Raw genomic sequence first — 14,764 nt, forward strand, 5'->3', positions numbered from 1 at the left:
CCTTAGATAAAATTTCAATACCAGGTCTATCTCTTATAGGTAGCGTGACTTCTTCATTTGCATTGCTTGTCTGGGACTCCATTTTTCCATCTGTGAAAGGTAAATTAACTGAGATCCTGTCACATCCAGTAGGGACATCCAGTGAGAGAATGCATGCAAGTCTCCCAAAGTAATGCCAGCAAAACACACATCAATAACATGTCATTATTACTGGGCATCAAGCTGGCTGTACATCAAGATTGGCTCTGCTACCTCTGTACCCTCCATAGAGCTCCTTCTAGGCCCTCAGAAATGTAAAGCCTTTTATCTCTCTCACATGTGTGCTGGGAAGGTATTCTGCATATGTGGCAGAGATAGAACCTAAGGGCACTTGAGGTTCCATGGGTAGTACTGCCCCCTCCCATGACTGCAATGTGCGCTGGGGCAGAGAGATACCTCTAGCTTGAGGTTCTTTGTGTTATTTCCCCCAAACAAGTGCCGTTCTTGCCAAGCCATCATTCCTGTGCAACACTTTAATTTACATCTTTTAATAACTTCGGTTGCCATGGAAGCATTGGAATTCAGTTTTAAAATAGACAAACTAATTGTTTCAGTCAGTTTGGGTATTTGCTGTCAAGGAAACAGCCAACATTTCCCCATCACCATGAGCCCACTTAATTGGATGCATGAGGAGGTAAAATGATAGAGGGGTCCTGCCCGCCTCGATGCCAGGTTGGAAAGCTCAAGGGAACATCAGTTTCAAATGGGGTGAGGAGCCTTCCAGCTTGGCTCTCTTGGGTCTGGATTAATGTAGGGTTCTCAGGTGAGTGAAATGTGGATGCATTAGCGAAGATCAACAGGGGCAGGTAGTTCTTGAGGCTATCTATGCTGGAGTGAAGCATGGAACTCTGGTATTTTAAAACCAGATGGAGCCAGTTGTTTCTTTGACTTCAAGGAAAACTCTATAGCTATCCATTATGTTTCAAGGGATTCTGGGAACAGCACACATTTGCACAGGATTGAAGGCTGCTTCCTTGGGGAGACTAAAGAGGAAGTACACATTTTTCAATGGAGAGTAGATTCCCACTTGTCTCCCCTTTAGCAGTACACTCCAGGCTCCCAGGGTAAATGATCCAGAGAGAACTTGGTGTATTATTTAGTTTTGAGACAGTGGCTCCTAAAGTCCTGGTTGACCTTCAACTTGCTGAGGTTGGCCTTGAACTTCTGATTCTTTTTCTTCCACCTGTGTTCCACTATAGCCACTTTTATGTGATGATGGGGTTCAATTGAATCCAAAGCTTTGTGCATGGGAAGCAAGCATTCTGCCGAGCAGTGCCACCTCCCAGCTCTCTTGAATATACATTTATGTCATCACTGAACAGAACACTTCATCAATGAATATAGTGTTGTTCTTTTTCTACAGACTTTACATTATAGCAGGCACTCAATGGATGGTAAACACAATACACCATGGCAGATGCTTAAAGTGAATGCAGAGAAAGGCACACAGAAAAAGCAACAGGGAGTAGGGAGGGAGGAACAGAAGCAGCTGCATTATTACTTGATGGCTTGGCTGGTATCCCTGAGAATGGAAGTCTTGACCAAATTCTTGACAGAGGTCAGTAGACCAACCTATCAGGATCTGGGAGCTTAAGTGTGACTAAAAGCAGATTGGCTTGGAATTCCATCTTCATTGCTTATCCTCTGGGTGGTCATGCCATTATTATACCTTGTTATGTCTCACACCCTCATTTATAAAGTAAAAATAATACTATTGTAAGTTATCGAGGTGGGTTTGCGCTCATTATGTGCCTGACGTGATGTAAGAATGATAGTAATGGTGGTTGTGATGGTAATAGTGATGATTACTGGTCTAGTTTCATTTCCCTGTGTGTGATAAAACATCCTGACAATAAGCAGCTTAGCTCACAGTTCCACGTTACAATTCACTATTGAGGAGAAGTCAAGGAGGGAATTCATGTAGCTAGTCCCACCCCATCTGCAGTCAAGAATAGAGAGCAATGTATTTGCCCAGGCTGCCTGCTTTCTAGGTGATGAGCTATCCTTTGCTACTAGTATATAATCCGAGGCTCAAAAATAAACAAATGGTACTGCTGTGTCTTCCTACATCATCCTGAACTCAAGGCAATTTTCACTGACATGGTTGGGTGCCAACTTAGAGTATGCAATTTCTGAACTGAGAATATCTTCTTAGGTAATTCTAGGTTGTGGAAAGTGTTGACATTTAAAGCAAACCACTGGTATGATGGTAGTGGTGGTTGAGATGCTGAATGCAATGGTGATGATAGAGATGGTGGTAGTGGTTGTCATGGTGATGATGATGACAAAGATGATGGTACTTATAGACCAATAGGAATAGACAATGGAACACTGGTTGTTTCACCATGAAAGGCTATAAATAAGAGAAAACAGCACAGGGAATTGAAAAATGTGCACAACTTATTAGGACAATGACAAAAGTGACTACAGCATGTAGCCCTGAATGAAAAGTAAGGAGAAACAAAATCTGAAATTCAGGCTGCACTAGGAGTTTATGATGGTCATCAGATGATGATGTTCTGGGATTTATTAATGGTGGTAGTCATGGTGACAGCATTGGGAAGATAAATTCTTTTTGTGCCTATCTAGTATGTATCTTATCTATCTATCTATCTATCTATCTATCTATCTATCTATCTATCTATCCATCTATCCACCTACCTATCATCTATCTATCTATCTATCTATCTATCTATCTATCTATCTATCCATCTATCTACCTATCTATGTATCTATCTATCCACCTACCTACCTATCTATCTATCTATCTATCTATCTATCTATCTATCTATCTATCTATTCACCTACCTATCATCTATCTATCTATCTATCTATTCACCTACCTATTATCTATCTATCTATCTATCTATCTATCTATCTATCTATCTATCTATTCACCTACCTATCATCTATCTATCTATCTATCTATCTATCTATCTATCTATCCACATATCTATCATCTATCTACATCTATCTATTATCTGTATTTGTGTCTATCTATTTCTGCCTCTAGCATCCATCTACTTGTATATCTGACACAGAAATCCAAGAACTCCATTTCCCATATGCTCCCTGTAACCCCACTCTGATTTCTCTTTTGCCTTTTGCTATCCCCATTTTAAATATTGAGTTGATCTGATATAGTCAAAGACAGCTGACACAAAATGCTTCAATAACAGTTTAGAGACGTTTAAGCTGAAATGATATTTGAAAGCAATCTTCTACCCATCAGAGCACTAAAATGATACCCAAGATTCCCCTAAGAATGAAAAAAGGACAACATATAGATCCCATGATCAATAGTACACAGTAAGAAGTAAAGAATTCACCTACGTGAATACCCCCAAGCACTGAACTTTTAGAAGAGGATCCACATTGAAGGGATATATCTCAGAATAGAAACACAGTATCTCAAACAAAAGAATCATAACCCCAGCATTTCTTGACCGTGTCTGTTGCCAATGCTGAGGTCACAATGCTAAATCTTAACGTAGTTAAGGCTGTTTCCTCAGGGAGCTAAAGCAATGTGGTCCAGGTGCCTGTCTTCCTAACTTAATACAAGACTGAAGCTCAGAAAAATCACAGGCAAGAGGTGACTCACAGTCCATTACGTTATCTGCCTCAGATATTAGATTTCTCTGTAGAGCCCTGGAAGCTGGAGCTGGATTTCAGTCAACTCCTCGCAGGGCTCCAGCAAGTGCCAACCTCTTTGTCATTGAAGAGGAAAATGTGTGTGCTTGAAACAGTGAGGCTGAGGGGCCCTCTTTATTTTATTCTGAAGTGATAGCTTGGCAGTTCTATTTCCATTCTTATTGAGGTGGAGAGGGGGCCAATGTGGCCTGATGCATAGAAAGCAGCTTTGGAGATGACACCAACATGGTGTGACATTTCAACAGTCAGCGTGTTCTGTGACTCTGAGCAAAACTGCCTCTTGTTGATTTCATTGCCTCCTTGTTTACCACACAGAAGTGTCATTTTGAAGATATGTGGGAAGGACTAAATGGTATAACATATGTTAAGCTCCTGAGACAGACATCTAGCACAAGGTAGGCATTCTTATCATCCTGGTAGTAATCTGAGAGCCGCTTAATTGTTCTGTTAAACCTTCACTTTAACTTCAAGGTGTGATCACTATTTACTAGGGATGTTTCTAAATCAACGAACATAGGAAGGCTGCATTTATATTCCAGGGCAGGATGAGCAAGATGCAGATAGTAGCATCACCACCATCGTGCAGAATGCCCCATCATAGGCCAGATATCCTGAAATGCAGCTGCAAAGGGAGGGGTTCTGGTTACATAATTTACATAATCAGAGCGCTGCTCTTTGGAGAAGACTCCCCACTTTCTATCCTTTCCACCAGCTTCTCTGATATGTCAGGTATCTTCCCCCCATCCTCCACCCCATGTGTATATGTGTGTCTGTGTGCAAGGGCACACATTCATGAAGATGCATACACATAAAATCTAAAGATCAATATCAAATGCTTATTAGCTCTCTACCAGGAGACCATGTCTCTCACTGGACTGGAAGTTCTCTAGTTCATCTAGAATGGCTATCCAGCCATGTGTGGGGCTTTTACTATCCCTGTCTCCCTGTCTCCTGGGATGGAGGCATGTACCTGAATGCCTAGCTCTTGTGTGGGTCCCAGTGAAACAGGACCTCATGCCTGTGTGGTTACTTATCTGTTGCTGTGCTGCAATGCCCCGATTAAGAAGCAGCTCTGGAGAGAAAGGGTTTGTTATGTTTATAGTTACAGAGGGGTACAGTCCACTATGACAGAGAAGACAGGCAGCAGCAGTGTGAGGCTGGCTTGGTAGTCAGGAAACAGAGTGATTAGAGTTCATCTGCACACAGGAAACACAGAGATGGGCTACAGGCTCTAAAATGTCAAAGCCACACCTTCAGCAACTATGCTTCCTCCAGTGAGACTCTACCTCCTGGAATCTTCCGACCCATAATCTTATAAACAGCGCCACCAACTAGAACCAAAAGCTTAAATACACAGGGCTCTGCAGAGATGTTTCTCACTCAAATCACAACACATGAGAAACACTTTCCCAGTGGTGCCTGTCTCCCCAACCCCCAACTCCTTTCCATGAAGCACAAAGGCCACTTGGTACCACTGAAAGTCCACAGAGCACTTTGAAGCAGAGCAGTTGTCCCTTCCCTTTCTGACTATCCTCTTCCGAACTCTCAGGTATTCAGTGTTTAATGTTTCACATTCATGTCATCATAACCTCACGGGAACTATGCAGGAAGATCACTGTTATTTGGGAACAGCATCTTTGAATACGCAAGATGTGGGAAAATAAAGAGCAGGCACCCTTGAGGTTTGCTCCACTTACCAGAAAACAAGAAAGTGTGTGAGCATGCACTTCAGCACCTGGGACAGCGCTGAGCCCAGGCTGGTCTTTGGCCATGTAATACTCAGTTTGAAGACCTAACCTCACTGTCCCCTATCTTAGTACTATATTGTTGTGAATAGATATCATGACCATGACCACTCTTATAAAGACAAACATTGAATAGGCTCTGGCTTACAGTTCAGAGGTTTACTTAATTATCATCACTGTGGGAAACATGGCAACATGCAGGCAGACAAGATGCGGAGGAGCAAAGTTCTACATATTGACTCTCAGGCAGAAGGAAGGAACTGTGAGCTACTGGGCCTGGCTTGAGCTTCTCAGATGTCAAAGCCCACCCTCACTGTCACACTTCCTCTACAACCTACTCCAACAAGGCTGTACCTCTTAATGTTGCCCCTCTATGGGCCTATGGAGACCATTTTTATTCAAACCACCAACACTCCCCCAACCTCCTCTTTTCAGGCCTATTGTAGCAGCACATGAGAGTGTGCTTCAAGGCAACCAGTTCATGTTTTACTACTTTTCCTGCAGAAGTGTGAAGAAACACCTGTCACCTACCGAGAGGCGACCAACAAACTGAAGAAAGGATTGCATGAAAAGCCATCATGATGAACCAGTGAGATAATGGGAACCTTCACAGAGCAGAGTCATAGGTGACCCTCAGTCATACCACACAAGCTCAGTGGCTACCCACTCCTTTCCAGCATAAATGCAAACCCCTCACAGCATTGGTCATAAAAGCTACAACATTGGGGCTTCCACCCTGGGTATCTTTACACCCGCTGCATGCTTGAGTGTCTCCACCCAAGACAAGTGGGGCTGTAGAGCCAGAGGAAATGGTGGCTGGAAGCTCAGGTGAGAGACTAGTGAACCCCTGTTTTAAGAGGATATGTTAGCCTACTCTTGGGAAAGTGTGATGTAGGTGATCACAGCTACCTACTTCAGAATGGCAGTGATCATATCCAACTCAGAGAAACAGCCACCAAACAATAAATTGTGCCTTTTGCTGAGATACCTTTGACTCCTTCTTGTACACTGGAATGTTACCGGTCTGAGCTTTATAACTTTAAGTGGTCTTGTTCCCCCCCTTCCTTCCTACCCTTTGCTTTCTTCTCTCTGTCTGTCTCTCTCTCCTTCTGTCTCCCCCTATATATGCTTATGCATGTTCATATGTGTGCAGGTTCACATGTCTTCATACTCTACCTCCTGAGATTACAGGCATATACCACCATAACTTACTTTTTACTTGGGTTTTGGAATCAAACTCAAATCCTCATGTTCACAAGGCAAGTATTTTTCCAAGCGAGTCTTCTACCCAGATGCCAAAGGATTCTTTTCATAACTCTTTAAGATAGCAGGAATTTAAAAACTATTTCCAGTACATCATGGAGCAAGGCCCTAACTTTCCTGCCTATTCATGAAACAACTAGACTGTTCCTATAGAGTGATACACAGGTCAGAGGCCACAGTACAGCCTGACTTCCGAAAGGGAGGGGCAGCAAGAGGGTTCAATAGTAGCAGGTAGTTTATTTTTGCAGACGGGGTAAACCTATGTAAAAAAAATTGCAATGAAAATTATAAAAAGAAAGAAAAAAGAAAAGAAAATTCCATGTGGGTGTAGTTATAATTCAGGATTTGCAGATGAATAGATTAAAACCCAGAAAGATCTTAAAAAAATTCAATCTCTGAATTTTACCATCCAGGTAAGAGACAGACCAGAATTTGAGTCCAAAGCTTTTGAAAAGTGGTTTTAAATGTATTATTTATACATGAAGATGTATGACATTTTTATACATGTGTGCAGTGTATTTGACCAGTCACCCCCAATAGCATTTCTTGTTCTCTCCCACTCCCATTCATAACTATCTTTTCTCCTAATTGTCTTCTCTTTTGTCTTTTTCTTCTTTTCTTTCCCTTTACCTTTTGTCTTTCTTTAAAAACCTGAGCCAATGTACTTCATATGGGTTTACTTACAGGTGCATGAGTGAGGGGTTACTCAGCAAAGTGAAAGCATCATACTAGTGTGTGGATCCCTGTGAGAAAATGTCTCTTCCCTCATTAACCATTCACTACCTACAGGGGGAGTTCAGCACCAAGTACACCTCTGTCCTGAACAGAAGCACCCCTGTTCTGCATTGGAGTACTCCTGTTCTGCATGGCAGGCCGTCACCAAGTCAGATTTTGTGTAGCTCTTGTGCAGCTGTTTTAAGTTCAAGACTATCACAGATACAGTGTGCCCGAAAGACAACATTCCACGGGACTCTAGCCCATTCTCTGGCTCCATCCTTCCATTCTGACTTTTCTTCCAAGATGTCACCTAGGTCTTAGGATGATAAGGCATTTGAGTGATAGACAGGCACATTTAAAAAAGTTAATGGCAGACACTGTAGTAAGACGAAACCATGGCTTTCCTGGCAAGGAGAAGCCTGGCCAGTCTTTTGAACCTAGTGGGTTTTGTGGACTTATGAATTAGAAGGAAAGAACCAGGGATCATTCTGATATCAGGCACCTGGTGGGTCTGTAATCCCCTTTTGGATTTCCACAGCTGGGATACATGTGAAAGAGCATGCTCTTAGGGCAGAAGTGCTCTGTACATTAGCTTGGCTTGTAGTGGTATCTTTATTGGGGTTGTCCAGTGACCAAAATCTAACTTTGTTCTAAATTTCAGGACTGGGGTGGGAATGTGGCACTCTCTTTTTGTGTTCTTGTTATATAGCATGGACTGGGTTTAATACTGTAATCCTCACACCTCTGTCTCTTACTCTGTCTATGATACTCATGCACCGCATGTCTGTCTGACATGGGACGCTATCACTGACAGGTGCCCAGTTTCAAACACGACACAACACACAGGGTAGATGCTCAATGTCCTATTGATTGCTTCGTGGATGTGTGAGTTTCCGAACAAAGAGAATGAAGAGAAGAGGCTGTGTTTTCCAGGTATAAAGAATTATATGCACTAAAGTAGAGAGAAAGCAACAGCCAATTTTTCTAAACAAGAGCACGTCTGCACAGACTTTCATTTCGGTACCTGTGCATAAATAGGTGGAGGTTCCATTTCCTCCTCTGACCCTCCTGCCCTGACTGGACGTCCACCAGGAGACATTGGTGCAGGGTCGTTCATCACAGCCACCCTGCTCTCAGCTCATGCAAACACCTCCATATCCGTGTTCTCCCAAGTACAAGCCTCCAGCCCAGCAATGTGTTTGTGTCCTTTAAAGCAGCCAACGGGACAAAAACAAATCCTTAGCAAGTAATATGGAGTTCTTGGGGACCAAGTGGCAGGCTCCTGGGCTCCAGGGGAGTCACCAGGGGAAACAATCAATAGGAAAAATGCCAAGTTAGTGTCTTCTTTTTGAAAGATCACAACCAGATCTGAGTCTGCACAGTTTGGGGACCAGAGGGACTGAAGAAAGACATAAATACCTTCCTGCTGGAGGAATCTGACAGTGCTGGGGCCCGTTAGGGAGGAGCATAGGGCAGAGGAGAAAGGGTCTCCTAATAATCATCACTCTGGGGCCACTGAATCTTTGCCTCCTCTGTTGCTGTCTGTAATCAGCTCCAGAGGAGACCTTGGCTGATATCAGGAGGAAATGAGCCACACATGGATTAAGTCTCACATCTCAGCATTGACTGAGCCACATTGGTCTTCTCCCTCCCTCCCTCCCTCCCTCCCTCCCTCCCTCCCTCCCTCCCTCCCTCCCTCCCTCTCTCTCTCTCTCTCTCTCTCTCTCTCTCTCTCTCTCTCTCTCCTCTCTGCTTTATCTTCCTCTGAAGCTTAAAGATTGAGACTTCCCCATGCCTATGATAGTCTGTCTCTTCATTATCACTGACTTAGACTTCAATGGTCACGCTTGTGACCACATCAAGTCCTAGTTGTCTGATGTCTTTACTGCTGGGATAGCCTCTTATAGGTCATCTTGTCCTTGATAAATAGTCACATCTATATAGAGCTAGCTATGGTGTATTATTATCTAAGGATGAAATGCAAGCCCATCTGGCCTTCTTTTCTGTCTGAACTCCTTTGTTTCAATGGTGGTTCATGTAGATGTACCTTTATAGATGTGCTAACCAATATGGTGACCATTTATTGCTTATGACCATTGCATTTAGACTGAAAGCAGTAGAAAAGCTCATGGCCTCAGCCATGACAGCCCAGTGTTTTATTCCCAGGTGCCTCTTGCTAAGGTAAGTGCAGAGGTACTACCTTGGATGATGCAGCAGAGGCTCGAAGCCAGTCTGCATACGTTTCCACACAAGTGGAATGATAGCATCAAATCATTCTATAACTGTTGAAGGATACAAGCAGAATTGGAACTGAAGCTCCAATAGTTCCAAGCCTTGTGTCTCCCTTAGAATAACGCTACAGAGAGAATCTCTGTGGCAATGTTTCCTCATTTTATTTTGTATTTTTGCTGAATGAGGGACTTCATTAATTCTTTCTCACTCTCTTTTCATCCATTCCAATCCCATGGTCCAGTCTTGCATATCTTCAAACACTACACAGAAAGCTTTTGCCACTTATAAAACTCCCTAACATGCTGCCTTCCCAGCCTGCTCTTAAACCCATGGTGATGGAAGTGTAATCCTGGAGAGAGGGCTCTAGAGAGAGAGAGAAAACTATGATGGACCTGGGCGTTCGCCTTCCAGCCTCCATTTTAATAAGAAAAATATTTCTATTGTTAATGCTACCAGTCTGTGTGACTTTGACCCAACCTCAGCAAATTAATACATCTCCATAGACCCCTCCAAGAACATTCTAGATATCTTTATTGGAAATTCTAGGCCTCCACCACAGAGGTCATTGGTTCCATAGACTTCTAATATTATTCTTTGAGATGGTTTATTACTTTTACGGGGTGTGCACAGGGGTGAATCTTGTGTTTGTGAAATACACTCTTTAATGGGAAATACAGGCGCGTGTGTGGTGTATTCACGTGTGGGCATTCATGGGTATGGTTGTGCAGGTGTGAGTGTGGTGGTCGGAAGTCATCGTCAGGTGACTCCCTCTGTCTCTGTCCTTCTTCATCTTTGAGACAGAGTCTCTGACAGAACCCGGAGCTTGTAGATGCAGCAAGGCTGGCTGCCAGAAAGGGCCAGAGATCTTTCTCTCTCTGTTTCCAGTGCTGGGGTCACTTGTGTACACTGTGGGCTGCCACACCTGGCACTTTGCATGGATGCCTAGAATCAATTCTCTGATCTGAAGCTACTCAACACTACAGAGCTGTTTCTCCAGCTCCAGGCACTGCTTTATTTTGTAAGAAGACACCCAACATCAAGGTGCACTATGGTAGTCTCCACACCTCTCTGCCCTTCTGTCTTTCAGGAATGCTGGTCCTCCACCCATCCCACTGCTAAACATGGCCTCCCCTTGGCACCTCACTCTGCCCTTCTTTGGGAATGGAGCCTGGTATCCCTTTGTCTTCCTGATGCTCACATACCTGTGGGTGTTCCTTTGCAAAAGGAAATAATTATTGGAAATGCTCACTAGATAGTTCTCCTCTCTACTTAGTCCACAAAACAACCCCTGTCATTTAGACAAGAGAAAAATGGAAGGTAAGTGGATAGGAAAGAGGCAGGGAGGGACACAGCCGACGAAACAACCACCCTCATCAGCAGTCAAAGTAGATGGCAGGAGTCTCAAGGGACAGGAGTGACCCTGCCTGCACTTGCTGGAGCCAGTACCCCCTTGCCTTGCTGCTGGAGGCTGGTTGAGGCAGCATGTGCTTCTAAAGCCAGACATATGTCACCTTTGGGCAAAGGATGAGCTAATCGAATAGAGATGAGCGTAATTGGCAGAAGGTCAGCAAGGGAGCCCTGTGCGTCTGGAGCTTCCTGAGAGGCCGGGCCTGCTTCCTGTTCCCTTGTCTGCCGATTAGTATGCAGGTAAGGCGGACCAGCCTCTGCAGAGTAATTGGATCACTCGGAGATCGGCGATGCCTGGTGTATGTACAAAGCCTCAGCAGTGATTAGATCCTGCCCGCTCCTCTCAGCAAGCCTTGCAATTCTCCCCACTGTGAAAAACTAATTTTCTGTGGGAATTTATTAAATAAGAAATCTGCGAGCCACTTTGCCTTGTAAGTCCAGCTGGTACAGTACAAAGACACGCCTCCACTCGGACGCTGTTGCCCATGTCGCCTTCTCCCTCATGTGGGACAGGTGTCGAGAAGCAAGCTTTGCTTCAGGATGAGTGTGCGTTTTCCATCGTCCTCAGAGGCTTTCCCCCAAAAGCCACTATGAGAAAAAGGTTAAGATAAGCTGAGTATTGGGTGGGTGTCAGGTAAAAACTGGTTTCCCTTACTTTGGTTAGATTATATCACTCTGTACTCTGATGCTGATGTTCTAAACCTGGCATCTCAGAACCTGCTTCTCTTTGGATACAGGATCTTTAAGGTAACAGTAAGGTACAACAAGACCCCAAAGAAAGTTTATTCCAATTTGAATGTTGTCATTATACAGAGAGAATGAGGCATGGATACACAGGGGAGGAGGAGCATGGGAGTGCATCAGGGACAACAGTGTCTGCCGTCATCATGGAGAGAACTCAAGAGCAACCACCTCACTAAAGCTTGTTTGGGCTTCCAGGCTCTATTATGATGAAAAAAATACTTTCTGCTCTAGAAGACACTGGTCTGTGGGCTTTATCACAGTGACTTTGGAAAATAAATATGCACTGCACAGGCACCTTCCAAAACATTCAGGAACTCTCCACTGGAAATTTGTCTCTTTCCAGTGACACAATAAAAGGTATCTTTTCTCATTCTGGTAGACGGTCACCAGCAACTTTGCACTGGGACGTGATTGACAAGCTGAGTGACAGGAAGGATACCGGCACAAATGTGAGTGACAAATGCGTTAGCCATGAAAAGAGGCAGTGGACACCTATCAGACAAGCTGGTGTTATGTCATACCTGGTACCTTGTGCCTAACTTGTGTTGGCCTTGACAGATGATTTATAGGTTAGATCACATCTATTTAGTTTCCTCGCATTGAAGTTCTAGCCCCCAGGGCGTCTGATGGTAACCTTACTTAGAATTGGGGCCATTAAAAATTCAATTGGATGAGGTCATACTGGAACAGGAAGGGTCCCTAACTAGATAACTGTTTTCCTTGTGCAGGACACTTGTTCATAGATTAACACAGGAAGAGAAGGAATAAAGGGAGGAGTCAGCGAAACGCGTCACCATGGAATTCCAGAGATGGCCAACGAGCGCCAGAGGTTTGGGAGAGGATTCGACTCTCCATTGGTGCACCTTCTGACCCTGTATTTATTTATCATTGGGGTGCTCATCACCCCAGCTTCAAGACATCAGAATCTATCCCTCTGCCTGGCAATGTCTCCTTTGGGCTTTGAGGGGTGTTCTGCATTGCCCATGTGCAGTGAGGGCTGCAAGTGCAAACTTGAGAAGTCCTGGGAATCCTGAGCACAGTGACACTGTGTAAGCACTCAGGTCTCTTCTCCACTGTGCAGAAGGCCATCCTGATACTGCTGTCAGTGTGTCCCAGTGGGTCAAGTGACAGTTATGCCCCTCCAGTGGTAATCTGCTTATTCATACAGATCATGTCTCTGCTCCCTTTCTCAACCCACAGCCATCTCCAGGGTTCAGTCCTTGAAGTTGGGTCTCTGCCTTAGCACCTGTTTTGAGGGAACAAATCTGCCGTCAATCATCTGTGTGAGAGCTAGGGATGTTGGCAGATGAGGACCCACCTGCAGGTGGATCTTCTCAGCTCATCTCATGGACCACCCTATTCCCCGGAGCCTCTATTTATACTCTGATGTCTGTTCTCATCCCTGGAAGAATTCCCTCTGCACAGCATCCAGCAATCACAGAAGTGGATTGTCACTGGTAAATCATGGATTTTCTGCCGCAAGCAAGGAGGCCCCTGTTGTCTTATGATGCACCAGAGTCCTATAGTTAGAACCCTCCAGATACTGAAGTACATACGGCCTCCCTGGGCCACTGTCCCCCACCTCTCACCCTCTAGCCCCTCAGTGAAATGCTGAGCACATTCTTAGGTCTTATCCAAGGAGAGGACCTATTGCAAGGTCCTCTTTGCTTCTCTTCAGATCAAAGATGCAAGCTGGAGCACTGGAGCCTTTGAAATCTCAGCCACTACCCCATATACCAGTGTTGATCTTGTTGAGGAATTCTGGGAGAGATGCTGAGAAGGCAGTTTGCTTATACCACACCATAAGTGGTCATGCTGATGATGGCTGAGGTGGTAACCTAATGAGAGTAAGTGTGTTTATTTCCAGGAACAGTGCTTAGCATACAGTGAGTGCACAAAAGCATCCATAGTTGTGAGTTCACTTCAGTTGTTTACTGGACTTGGAATCACATAGGAGAAGCACCTCTGGGCATGTCTGAGAGGATGTTTCTATAGCTAAGGTGACAAGACCTACCTTGAATGTGGGCAGAACCATCCCATGGACTGAGGTCCCAGACTCAATCAATGAGTAAAAGGGAGATGCCAGTTGAACACCAGCAGTCTTCTCTTGGCTTCCTGACTGTGGGTGCAGAGTAACCAGCTGCCTCATGTTGCTGATACCAGCCCCCTCCTCCCACAATAGAGTCTGTTCCACGTACCAGGAGTCAAGGCGAACCCTTCTCCCTTATGTTGCCTTTTGTCAGAGCAACAAAATAAGCGACGAGGAAGACAGTGGTTTTCTCCATATCCCATCGATGCACACACCCACATAGAACACAGCCTCCAAGAAGCATCTGGCCAAGACCGAGCTTCTCCTTCATCATACTCTAGTGACATCTCTAGGAACAGTGTCGCTTTGGGACTTGCTGGCCACATCTTTGATTCCACCAGCTTCTTCCAACTGACCCCAAACCCCCATGTCACAAATTTTCAGAAAAAAAATATTATCCATGGTCCACTGGGGAACTTTCAGGCAAAGCCATCTATCTATGTGTGACCTATTGTTTCTGCAGAATTTAGTGGCTATCTGGCAAGATGTCAGTCTCGACCCAGATAAAAGCATAATTATTTCCTATTTGCTTGCTGGGGTTTTCAAATCAGTGAGGTAATTTAAGCATGACTCTTGGAGGCTTACAAAAAGATGTTATGATTAGTTTTATCTTCTTTGTTAAGGAAAAATAATTACACTGAAATAATTAGAGGCAGCAGAGTTGACATGAGATTAGGCAAGCTGGCTCGGTGTGGAAAGTGAAGTTCTAATGAGGAAAGAAAGTCCAAAGTGAAGGGTTCATGGAGGAAATGCAAACAAATTGTCCAGTCTGGCCTTGGGACCCAAAAGCAGAAGGGACACTGGACATCTAACGTGGCAGGGTGTCCAGCTTCATAAAGGACTTAAACCACCTGAGAGCGGTTACTCTACTATGTCA

The sequence above is a fragment of the Micromys minutus genome (assembly GCF_963924665.1).
Source record: "Micromys minutus genome assembly, chromosome: 31".
NCBI lineage: Eukaryota > Metazoa > Chordata > Mammalia > Rodentia > Muridae > Micromys > Micromys minutus.